This window comes from Chroicocephalus ridibundus, chromosome 7, assembly GCF_963924245.1.
Source record: "Chroicocephalus ridibundus chromosome 7, bChrRid1.1, whole genome shotgun sequence".
Lineage (NCBI taxonomy): Eukaryota > Metazoa > Chordata > Aves > Charadriiformes > Laridae > Chroicocephalus > Chroicocephalus ridibundus.
The window spans coordinates 48463570-48475644 of record NC_086290.1 but is presented as its reverse complement, the minus strand read 5'-3'; the positions used below and the strand labels follow the sequence as shown (position 1 = coordinate 48475644).

The 12075-nt window shown below is 42.4% G+C and overlaps 1 protein-coding gene across 6 annotated transcripts in view; it reads left to right on the top strand.

The window, feature by feature from the left end:
* The window catches only part of AUTS2 (activator of transcription and developmental regulator AUTS2), a 798001-nt gene that overhangs the window by 343750 nt on the left and 442176 nt on the right, over window positions 1–12075 (top strand). The gene's annotated exons all lie outside the window — the stretch shown is intronic.

Genomic DNA, 12075 nt, shown 5'->3' with positions numbered 1-12075 from the left:
CACTGGCTGTGAGTGCCATCGCTGATTTCAGTGTGACCGCGTACAGCACCAAATGAGAAGGACATCTTCGTGTCTAGGGTTCTTCTGTATAAGCATCAACAGTGCTGCTCCAAAGAGCAGACAGTGAGCATCCAATGGAGGCAGTGTTTTCCCTTTGAGAAGAGATCGTGTTTTTCCAGTAAGTGCTGTCTCTTCCCAAGCCCAAATCCCAGAGCCAGGCTGGCTAAAGTTGCTTGACGTCCTTACTATTCGGAGAAGTTTTTCAAGAACTGTTGAGAAATCAGAGTAGGGAGTTCCAGGCACTTCAAAGTATTCGTTAATGAAACTTTGGCTAAAGCAACATCTTAAAATAGAATGCAGAATCAGCGTGCTATCTCAAAAAAAGATTTTTTTTCCCCTTAAATCCCTTAGAATTTATTAGGTGGGCGTGAGCAAAAAGGTTGGCTCCAATAAAAACCTAGCTTTGTAATGATTAGCAGGGGCCCAGTATAATTTAAGATATTCTTTACAGTTTATAAATACGGGCTCATAAAAAGCGTAGATATAAGGAAGCTGTGACTTTAAGTCATTAGAAGCCCAGTGGTTTGATAAAATAACAGGAAACAGACAATTTATTATGAGCAATCTCGGTAGCTCTGGATTATCTATAAAACTTTTATGGCCCTCCCCAAGTGGCAAGAGGCCATAAAACTTGCCTGAATGAGGGACTTGTTAATTTACTTGTTAAAGCAAATTAAAAATTTATAAGCGCTTTTAGGTAAATGAGATCTTCTCTCATTGCTGCCCTTGCGGGCTCAGGAGTCCTAGGAGGAAAGAAGTGGTTGCGCTCAAACATCACAGCAGAACAATAAAAGCTATTAAATTGGTTCAGTTTATTACTACAGAGCCAGGCAGCTGTTGCCATGGTTTGCTGTGGGATGCCAGAGGTTGACAGCATGGCATTTCTGTGGCCTTAAAAAGAATGTAATAACTGTCCCTTTCACCCACCCCAACGGCTTCTTCCGTGCCTCGCCCTTTCCTCCGGTGTTCATGTGGAGCTCTTCAAGTCAGTCTTCAGCCTGTCGCGGAGACGTCGGCATCTCCTCCTGTCGTTCCTTGTCTTAGTTGTAAAATAAGTTTATGAACCTGCACAGTTCCAGCTTGCCTAACCAGGACACTTAACAGCAAAATAAGTTTTATTTTAATCCGATGCTCCTGCTGTAACTAAACGCAGCAGTGAGGAAGAAGGGCCTGGCAAGGAAAACAGGACTGTTGGGCATCTTTGAGCAATCTTTGAAAGCTGTTAAAACGGATTTGAGAAGTGTTTCTCCAGATCACTTCAATGACAGCTTCTTACAGCAAATGAGTTCCAGCTGGAAGCACCATGAGGAGTTACACTTTGTCCTTGCAGCTCCAACTCAGAAAAACCCTGTTAAGAAAGCAAGCTTCTATTGAATAGTCTTAATATTTAGCAGAAGACCTGCTTCAGCTAAGGTTTGGAATGAGGAGAGATCTAAATCAAGCTGCAGTGGACTTAACAAAACCTCTCCCGAGCCTTTCTTCTATAGGCAGCTTGTCTCTACTTGTCATTTCTCTTTTGTTCAGCAAATATCTTTTACAGATCTAATATTATTTATACAACGAGTTAACAGCACTTCCACGAGGGAAAGAGTGGCATAAATTCAAAAGGTTTGTGTTGTGAACACTTCAGGTGATCACTTCAGGTGTCTCAAGACTGGCACCCAGAAGTAAGCCTGCCTGAATAGTCAGTTGTCTAAATGCCGACCACAGCTTTTAGTGCACATTTCGTCCTTCTGTGTTTCATTTAATACCCATTTCATACCAGTATGATTTGTACGGTTATATCATTCCTAATGGATATTGCAGGTCCTCTCCTTCAGAATAGGAAATAGTCGGTGAGAGAAATATGCGGAGTACTTGGAGAAAGTCTAAAAGCATGGCCTTCAGGATAGGCTTGAAAGAATTGGGGCAGTTTAGTTTTAAAAAGAGAAAATGGACTGGAGATACCGATAACAGTCTTCAAACACAAGAAGACTGCGGCAAAGAGGAAGGGAAAAATCTGTTCTGCATATCCATGATAGGTGGGACAAGGGCACCCTGCAGGTAGGAGATGCAGTTGCGATGTGAAGATAGCTTTTTAAAGGTAAAGACAGAGAAACGCTGTACTAATTCACCTGCAGTGGCTGGAGAGGTCCCTGGGTGTCGTTAGCAACTGTTCGGGCTGGGTTAGCTGGTTGTCTGCTCGTCATGAATGATGCAGGTACCATTGGCCCTTCCTGGGCTCAGAGGATGGGCTACGGGACCGCTTAGGTCTGCATCTTTCTCTGGTTTTCTGTGATTTTTGTAATGCTGAGACTCCTCCGTACCCATAGACTGCAGTAGGTAAACTCAAATACTTCAGGCAATGCTGCCCCAAAGTCTTTATTTCCCATGTGGTTCCCCAGTGAGAGACAGATGTTTAACAGGACGCTTTTCCTTCGCGCTGCTAGACCAAACAAAAGCTTACAATCTCCAGGAATTCAAGTATAGCGATAGTAATATTCTGGCACTTCCATCACTCAATAGTTGTATTATAAATATTTCATGGAAAAACTGACTCATGAAAGTATTATTTTTGTAGTGTGCCAAGAGCAGATCCAGGCACTTGGAGCATAAAAAGTATGAAAGTCACATTTTAATATTGTGCTGTCCTCACTAAGTACAGTGTTAGTCTGAAGCCATCTGACATATAAAAATAAAGCAAATCCTCCAAAGTATATTAATGGTGGTTATATGGCTAATGGTTACACGGCAAACTCCCAGTACATTCATTTTAGTGCGTGCATTTCTCTGAACCAGATATGACTGGCTGGAAAGGTCTCTTGGAATCCCATATGGCATCCCCAGGGACACCACTTCAGCCATATTTCACTGAACCAAAAGTGGATGTGAAATGAGCCAAAAGCTCGCCGTCTTTCCGTGGGGTTACGCTCCTGCCTCTGCTAGGCGCAGCTGAAACTCCCAGCCCTAATCCTTGAAATTCACAGTGATGACAGCGCTTGAAGTTGGATGATTAATCTTTCATGTCCTTTCCTACCTGACTACTGTTCTGGTTCCAGATTTTGGAAACCTGAATTCCAAATGGGTTTGTGGGTGTTCTCAAATGTGTTTGTGGGTGTTCTCAGCCTTTCTGGATCTGGCCCTTAACCTGTAACAACCTATTTCAACAAAGGAAAAAAAAATCAAGTGCGGAGGCAGAGAGACTGCTTTGTTCAGGCTGAGCCTTTGAGGCGGATACAAGCACATAGAGTAGGGCGCGACAAGGATGTGGTGTGTTTTTATTGTAGGTGGTCTGCTATGGCAGTACCTATGGAAATACATGGCTATTGTTGGAAGTATGTTGAGCCCAGCATGTTATTTCTGGCATAAACTAGTGGGAGGGAGATGCCTTGGAAGGGGTAATGCCCCATTGTCAGGGCATCAGTTGGCAGATAGAAGGGCCGGATTCATGACCCCGTTTCTCCTGAATTGAAGCAATAACCAGGACGTGGGTGTCTCTTATTCTGCATGGCTGCAATACAGACATTTCTTGGTGCACCATGAAATCCTCACTGAACACTGCAAAAGGAATCCGCGAGGCAGGGTCCTGCAGTTGACTCCTTCCCTAAACCTATGTTTTGTCAAGGCTTTTTTCAATGTTTATTGGTTTAGCCTTGCAATTCAATGTTTACATAAATGACATGATTAAAAGCAAAACAGGAACCTGGTCAGAATGTGGTTCCTGTTAAAATTGTTCCTAGTTACTTGCTGACTTAACCCTTTTGAAAACCAGACACTTATTGAGCTGCCTACATGTTTAATGAACAGCAAGCATGCTATTCAAGTGCTTGAATTTATTCCCCAAGGTATTTATTTCCAGGGTTCATTCACACAGTAGCTAGGTGATGGCAACAAATATTGAATAACATCAGCCTTTTGCCATGCCCTGGGCGCAGTGAGAATGACTTGCCTTGGCTTAATTTAAATCGTTACCTGCCAAATTGGTGAAGACCTGCAGAAGATTCATCAGTAGTTCTAAGCTGCATATCTGATTAGGGAACACACGAATTAGACAGCTTGCTGTCTGTGGTGTAAAGATTTTTTTATAGCAACTAGTTTTTGCATGGGTACAGCTTTGATGAATACTACCCTATGTTCTTATCACAAATGAGCAAAGGAAATATAAATTAGAAGCTCATAAATATCGGATTCCCATTGCCTTTGAAGAACTTTATTTCGATACCGTTTGCATGCGAATGCTTTTGTTGCTTTCAGAAAATGAATTTGGTTTTGGCTAGACTGTAAGTAATGCGTAAGCCATAACATTATAAGTAGGTGTCCTTTATCTAAAGTAGATAAAAAGGGACATGAGATCTGTGAGGGGTTAATTCATATGTTCTAAATGAAAATGAAATTAGAAAATGAATTCCCTTCTAACATCTCTACTCAGCGTGCAGATCAAAGCCATCATAGGAGTAAATTTATGTCTGATAGTGTGGACGGTTTCAATGCACACTGGCGAAATATCATGCTGATTGCTGATTGAAAACAGTTGTTAATTCTCTACTTCACTAAATTCAGAGTGGAAAAACTTTCCTTAATAAAGAACAGATTGAAGAGAACCAAGACCTTACTGTGTGGAAATTAATGGCAGATGCATATACTGGTAGTTAAAATGTTTCATTAGATGTTAATGTCTTGCTGTGTTTTTAATTGTTCAGAAATTAGCCTCTAGAATATTAAAACCATCTGTTTGTTATCATGATGAAACAGAATACTTAAATAGTTATTAATTTTGTGGGCTTTTTTTTCCTTGTCTGCAAAACTTTGATCTGTTGAGATTTCAGTGGATGCTGGATGCAAAAGTGAAAAACAATTTTAAAACACCTTAGTGCCCCAAACATCGGCATTTGCTGCCTGCCACCCATATTTTGCACGCCTGCTTTGTTTCACAAATTATTATTCACCAAGGAGAAGCTGACGTTTTTTAGTGCATAGGAGGAGTGTGCTGATGCTTGCTGAGCCTGTATAATGGTTGATTTAAACTGTAATATGGTGTGTTTTCACATGCTGATACTTAATTTTTAAGTCTTGTGGGTCATTTTAAAGCCCAAATATTTCAAAGCATAGAAGGGCTTCCATGTAGATCTATCAGCACAGGCCTTTGTCTTCCTTCATTTCCAATTATTTACAACTATTTTTCTTTTTTTTTTACGATTGAATTTTGGGGGAGTTGCCTTTTTTTTTTTTTTTTTTTTAGTTTCTTTGGGGTTTTGTTTGTTAGAGGTTTTTTTATCATGTAGATGAACAATAATGGGCTTCTTTCAGGTCCTGATTCAGGTAAATACTCCTCTTTGTGAGAACATACGTCAAATATATTTCTGGCATAACAGTGAAGATACGCTTATTTTTTTCCTCACCTGAGATGAATTTAACTAAGTGCTTAAGTGCTGTCTTGTGGGGAGGCTGTAACATGTATGTTTTATACACAGCTCTCCGTTGTGAAGAGCACAATTTATAATACATTTTGTAATGCTTGTTATACGTGACTTAAGTGTGGAAATTTATTCGGTAAGTCTAAACATTACTTAGAGAGCCATTAACATATCTTTCCAAGTGATTTTTGACCTTTTCCTGAATAAGCACTTTACAAATTATTAAATGCCAGAATGAGGATTAATTCAAGTAACCATAATTTGATAGTAGTCCTGTGTTATAGGTTTTTTCGCACTTATCTTAAAACAATAATAAAACTCCACTTACCTAGTATATATGACTATATTTTCAAGACAGGTAAGTTTAGTGCGATTTTAAAGCACGTGAAAGAGAAGTTAAATTGTGTTTTTTATCAGTATAAGCTTCAGAAATTGTCTGTCAAGTAATTATAGTGGCCATCCAGTTCCCTAAATGGGTTCTATACCCCTTGAAGTCACTGGAAATGTTCTTCCTGATTTCAGTGGGCACCGGCTCTTGCCCCGATTCCTTCCCTCTCTGTTGAGGCTGCCAACACAAGGGCTGATAACACTGGCTGGCAGAAGGATTTTCTGGAAATGACACTGGTTTTGGACTTGGATTGAGGCAACCAGCTCATCAAATCTATCAAACATTAAATCACCTTTGGTCAGTGTTGACAGGGGACAGACTCCGAAGATGTACCAGGAGATTTTTTGACATTTGCAAATAGGAGGACTCATTATTTCAATTGGCAGAAGTAGTCCAAGGTGAAAGCACAGTGCTGCAATGTATTTTACATTATTTCTCAGGATGAGAGAGAGGAAGAGAGGTGAGCAGGAAAAAAAAAATAGCCAAAAATAATGCAGAGCAAAAACCCAACAACAAGCTGGTATTGTTAGGAGTTTGAAGACATTCTGAGGTTTTCAAACCAGCTGCAGCTCTTACGATGTTATTCCAGGGCAAAAATTCAACAAGATTTAAGACATGAAGTTAAACTGTGGTTTAAAGATGTAATTCTTCAGTGTTCCTTTTCCTGGTAGTGCCTGAGTCCTTGCCACCCCTTCCCACCATCGTCTCCTTCATCGTGCCAAAGCAAAGAACTGATCTGAGTTAGGAGCAATCCAGGAAACAAGAAAAAAACCAAAAACCTGGTCATTTCTAACCTGGCTCAGTTCCCTGCAAAGCCCCGGTGCTGTTTGCAGCCGTATAGCCCGGGGAGTCTCTGAGGCCTGGGGAGAAGCTGCCCGGAGCAGGTGGATAACAGCAGGGTCCGACTCTTTGAGCAGAAGGGATCCTGTGAAACTACGGCCACAGGTACAGGAAAATTGTGACTCATTAGTGGCAAACGTTACAGAGCAGCACCCAGGACTGCTGGCAACCCGTGCACAGCCCGAAATGCTGAAATACCTTATTTTGTTCAAAGAGTTTCCCTCCAAAGAGGGTGGAGCGTGTAACACAAAGGTTCCTCTAAGTGGCAACTTGCCATCTATCAGAAGCTAATCCAGATTTAAACAATTTATACAACAGTTCCTCCCTTTGCGTTTCTCCTGAGTTATTTGTGATGACTAGCTTCTCTTCATCTCTAAACTCATCCCCACATCAATGACAGCTGCTAATGAATTCAGAGGGTTCATTCCCTTCCCTTCTGTGCTTCTTCAAATAGATTTTCATTGCCAGATACTTCAGCTCCCCTTTCCTGCTAACAAATTGGTGCTGAGGTATATTATTATGACTTTTGCTTCTATCATTCAAGCAAGGGGAAAATACAATATGTATAGACGTGAGTTATATGTCAAAATGCTTTTACTCCCCTACCCCCCCTCCCCTTCACATTATTAAATTATAGAGAAATACTATCATAATAGCCTCTTGGCCAAGTCACAGAGAGCAGAGTTATGGTTCCCTTGATAAATTGCAAAACATTATTAAGTTTTGCTCTCCGGACTGAGAGTATTGGCATAAAAGGACATCAACCACAGTCATATTGGTCTTGATTGCTGCTTAATTGCTGCTTGTTTGTGTTAGAGATCATGTGGTTTGATTGATCTTGCCCTGCTTTTGTCATTATAGTTACAACTTCCTAGTTTTCTCCTTGTACAGAGACCACAGGATGACTTTTAAATCTTGAATTATTTATATGGCTGGCCAGTTAAACGGCTTAAAATAGTATTATATTTTTAAGCCAATAGCTCAACCTTCAAATCATTATTTATGCAACCAAGTTATTAAATATTTATTCTGGGCTTATATCGAACTATGAAATAACAGAGCTCTTTTAAGTAAACAGTGGCAAACATCTTGAGGTCCATCCATGAATACTGATATTTCCTCCTCCAAGACATTTATTTACTTCTGTAATATTAACCGGGTGTCAGGTTAGTGGTCTGCATTGAGGGGAAAAAAGGATTATGGTAGCTATGACTTAATTCAAGCAAGTAAATCCTGTCACTCCGGTCTTTTTCAGGCTCCGTTCATGGAGCTGCTTCACATCCTTGGATGTTCCCAAAAGGTCTCATCCCATCTTGCATGTCCCCTGAGCATAAGGAGCAACCATCCTGTGGACGAAATTCTACAGAAACTACGTTGGGTTTATGTTTCCCCTCATTAAAATAGATGGAGGCTCTTTAGCCAAATTCACAGAGAGCTGTAGAGCTGCAGTGCTGTTAAGTTTTTCGACCTGGCCTGTTTGCTTTTTGTTCCATCACATGATTCATTTTATCTTCTTAGATACTTAAGCGTTCTTCCAGTAAGTTATACATTTCCAAGTCAAACAGGGGCCAAGCAGAGTCCTTAGGGAGTTGGATGTCAGGCACTCTAGGCTAAATGGGACAATATTTCTGTTCTTCTCTCCGCTTTCCGGAGATTCAGAGTAAAGGCAGGGTGTTTGCCTCTGCTTTGCTACCTCACCCGACCTTTCCCGTACAACAGAAGTGAGAGCTCCTCGGAGGTGCAGAGCTGAGACTGGGGCAGAGTCCCTGAGGCCACCAGCTGGACCCTGTGCCTCTCACCACTGAAGCAAGAGCTGGTAACGGTCTGACAAGAAGGATCTGGAAAGCCATCGTAGCCAAGTGCTCTGAAATAGGCTATTCTTACCCGGAATGTTGGGGTAAGACTGCCAACGTGGTTCTCTGTTTTTGAAATGAGCGAGCCTAAATGAAACCACAAAACCCAGTCCCTGCAACCTGGTCTAGTGGGAGGTGTCCCTGCTGATGCAGGGGGTTGGAACTGGGTGATCTTTAAGGTCCCTTCCAACCCAAACCATTCTATGATTCTATGCATACGCACACGCTGCCCCGTGGAGGGGATTCCCAGGACTCGGTGGCGGGTATGCAGCTGTATGACCACGGAACCTCCAGTCTGGTTTGGGAACACACAAAGCAGAAGCAAGATGTGTAGATGGTGTAAAATGGTCATCACTCAGCTGAACAAGCACGCAGGACTTGTGCCGTATACGGATCAGAATGTGAATGGATGTGTATCCATGCGGACAAGGATGGTACACTTGTACGAGGTGGGAATAGACACTAAAGCAGCTTTACTTCAGAGGTGGTTTTTAGCAGTACAAAGGCTGGTTTCACCAACACAGAGCCCAAGGAGAGCCCTGGAAAGGCAGGGTGGGCTACAAACAAGCTCAGCAGCGGGACTGAGCGAATACTGTGAGGGACCGATGGGTTCCCCCCATTGCCAGCGCCCGGCCTGCCCCCTGGCAGAGCAGCCGGACCTTCACTCTTTATCCCTCTGCCGCAGGGTCTGTGCTGCGGGAGCGGCTTGGGGAGATTGATTGGTACAATGGAGTGCTTTGCAAGGTGTAATTTTAAAGGCCGTATTTCTCACTGTGCAACCATCAAAATGCAAAGGGTCAGAAGCAGCCTATATTTTTTTGCAATTCAGCTTTTAAAGTGTGCTGAAATACGTTTCATTTGTTGCAATTGCCAACAGCTTGCTGTTTCATACCGCTCTTAACAGGAGCTGGGGAACAGAGCAAGTCTGTTACACTTTATATGTTGTATAATGTATGTATGGTTCTGGGTGTGATGAGTTTATGCCAAATTTATCTTTGATTTCTGTATAAACAGCACAGAAAAAATGATGGGCTGCATTCTCTGTGTGACTCAGATAAAATAGAGCTACAGAGCTCCTTCAGAGTACCTTCTGTGAGCTGTGTATCTAAGGTTGCCCGAGCATATAATGAAGGAGAAGAGGATCTGGAAATAAATGCCCGTTCTCTTTACCCCCCGCCCCTGCTTTGGCAAGGATGCTGTTTATTCTTAGCCTGTGTTGCTTCTGCTGCTGCTACTCTGAGCAGAACAGGATCACTTGGTGGTTCTGTAATAACAATGCTAAATAGCCACGTTCTCCCCAGGAGAAGAGGGGTGTAGCTCTGTTTCCTGCAGTAGGATCTCCCCCATTTAAGGCGGCGGAGGACGAGTTCCTCTGCTGCGATGCATTGAGCAAGTGCAGCAGCAGGCTCGGGATCAGCTCACAGGCAGCAGGAAATGACCATCAGTGCTTTAGAATAAGTAAGTTAAAGACACCCTTGTTCTGTATCATAGAGCTAATTAGGAAATTGCTTATAGTTATGTGTTCAAGTTCTATTAGATTTAGATTTTTTTGGTCAACAGGAAATTGGAACAATATGTATGTTTATTCTTGTTTTTCATAAAAAGAATTTTTGAACAGGAAAATTACTCCTCAGTAGAGGCAGGAAGGAAATAAAGGATAAAACGTTGTCTTTGTTGGTCTACTTCACTTTTACCATACAGGTCTGCAAAATAAAGCTTCGTATTCTGGTAGGGATGTCAGTTCCCAGGATGATGGCATGTAGGCCCTGATCCTCAGCAGCTGACAGTTTCTTGGAGCATGTGCGTTGGTTGCTTTAAGATTAAATATCAAGACATACACAGATAGCCTCTCCTAATGTTTTATTGTATCTCTTAGGTAACAAGATTTTTATTCCCCGGTGTGAAAAATGTCTTTGTATTAATACTGTTCAGAGTCCACACACGGTGTGAGTTCTTTTTCCGTATTTACTGCCTGAACTTGTGTACTGTAAATATTCTTCCTTCTCATTATCTCTCCTCTGATTTGCTTTCCTGGTGCTGCTCCTCTGTTTAGCCAGTCAGGCAGATGTCGTGGTGGTCAGCACGGCTTTGTCAGACATGCAGTGTAGAGGTCCTGCTCCAGGTTCACAGCTGCTGTGCTGAACCATCTTTAAAGCGTTGGGTGACATGTAAGCGCTGCATAAGTATTATTTGTCTAACTTATGTTAGTAGCAAGATAGAATTAAATGGAAGTATTTAGATGACAGCTGTTAATCATGATTTAAATCACAAGTAACAAGCCTTGATTTACACTGTTGTTTTTTTCTTGCTATGCGGTTCTCCTTTTCTTTGTTTTCATACAGCCAGATTTGTTCTCAATCATTGATAAAATGTTTTCTTTGCAATCGAATATTCAGTCCTACGTGAAATCTGGTGTTGCTCTTTTCCGATTGATGGAAGACACTTCACGTGTGTGTGTTTGCTTGGGCAGGGCAGGGACTGGCTCCTTAGGTTGTGTTTGTGCAGTACTTACAAAGCGGACGCTGCTGGTGTGCCTGTGGGTCTGCGTAGCACGGGCAAGGCTGTAGTTCAGTGCTATTGGGATGTATGTGTGTGAAAGCTGAACTGACCAGAAAAGTTAAAGACATTTTCTTATTTATTCTAGATATGATTTAAAAAACAGCAGCTTTTAACTGAACAATGTTTAACTCGCCACCCCACAATCCACCTATGTTATATTTCTGATTTCTATACTCAATTATTCTATTCTTTAAAACCCATTACACTTCAACGCGAATTGTCATTTTTTGAAATCAAAGTTAGCAGATTATAAGGGAAAAATATGTTTCATTTAAGGGCAAAATGATGCTACAATACATATTTTAATTCGCTGATGATTTTTCCACCCTGCTGAGTGGGTGGGGGTTAGTGGGAGCTGTACTTACCTTTTTGGCCTGAGGAAGACATTAAAACCAGTCTCCTCAGAGCACGTGGTGACGTTCACGTTAGAAAAAAAACCAATGGGTAAAAGCATTCAGGGCGTTGGTTGGGCCAGCTCCACAGCTGGGTGCTGGACATGCTCCCAATGCTGAACCGTGCATCAACTTCAGAGGCATCCTGATGCTAAAGAGGTTTCAGTGGTCCATCCCTTTCCCATCACCCCACCTCACACCAGCATGTGCTGCTGCCCACCACTCTGGCTCCCTCCCCACACCTATGGCTCACACACCATTGCCGGGAGCTGTAAGGATGCAGCCCAACATGGTGCCAAGGAGCACCCTGTGACCGCATGGGATTGGAGTGGGAACAGGCTCTCCCACCACTACCCATGCACCCTCCCTCCTGCTGATGTGCCGTGAGCCAGACTCCTCCTGCGTGACGAGCCCTGAAGAAACAGTGATAAATTCACTGAAAAGTAAATTCATGCTGAGGTAGTGCAGCCTGTTAACCAGCATCTCACTGGGTTCAGCTGGGCTTCGTTTTTTCTCACAGGCTGAACTGGTCACTGCTTCCTGGCCTTTGGCCACCTGGAGCAGCCTGCAGTCATCATCGACTGCCTGAT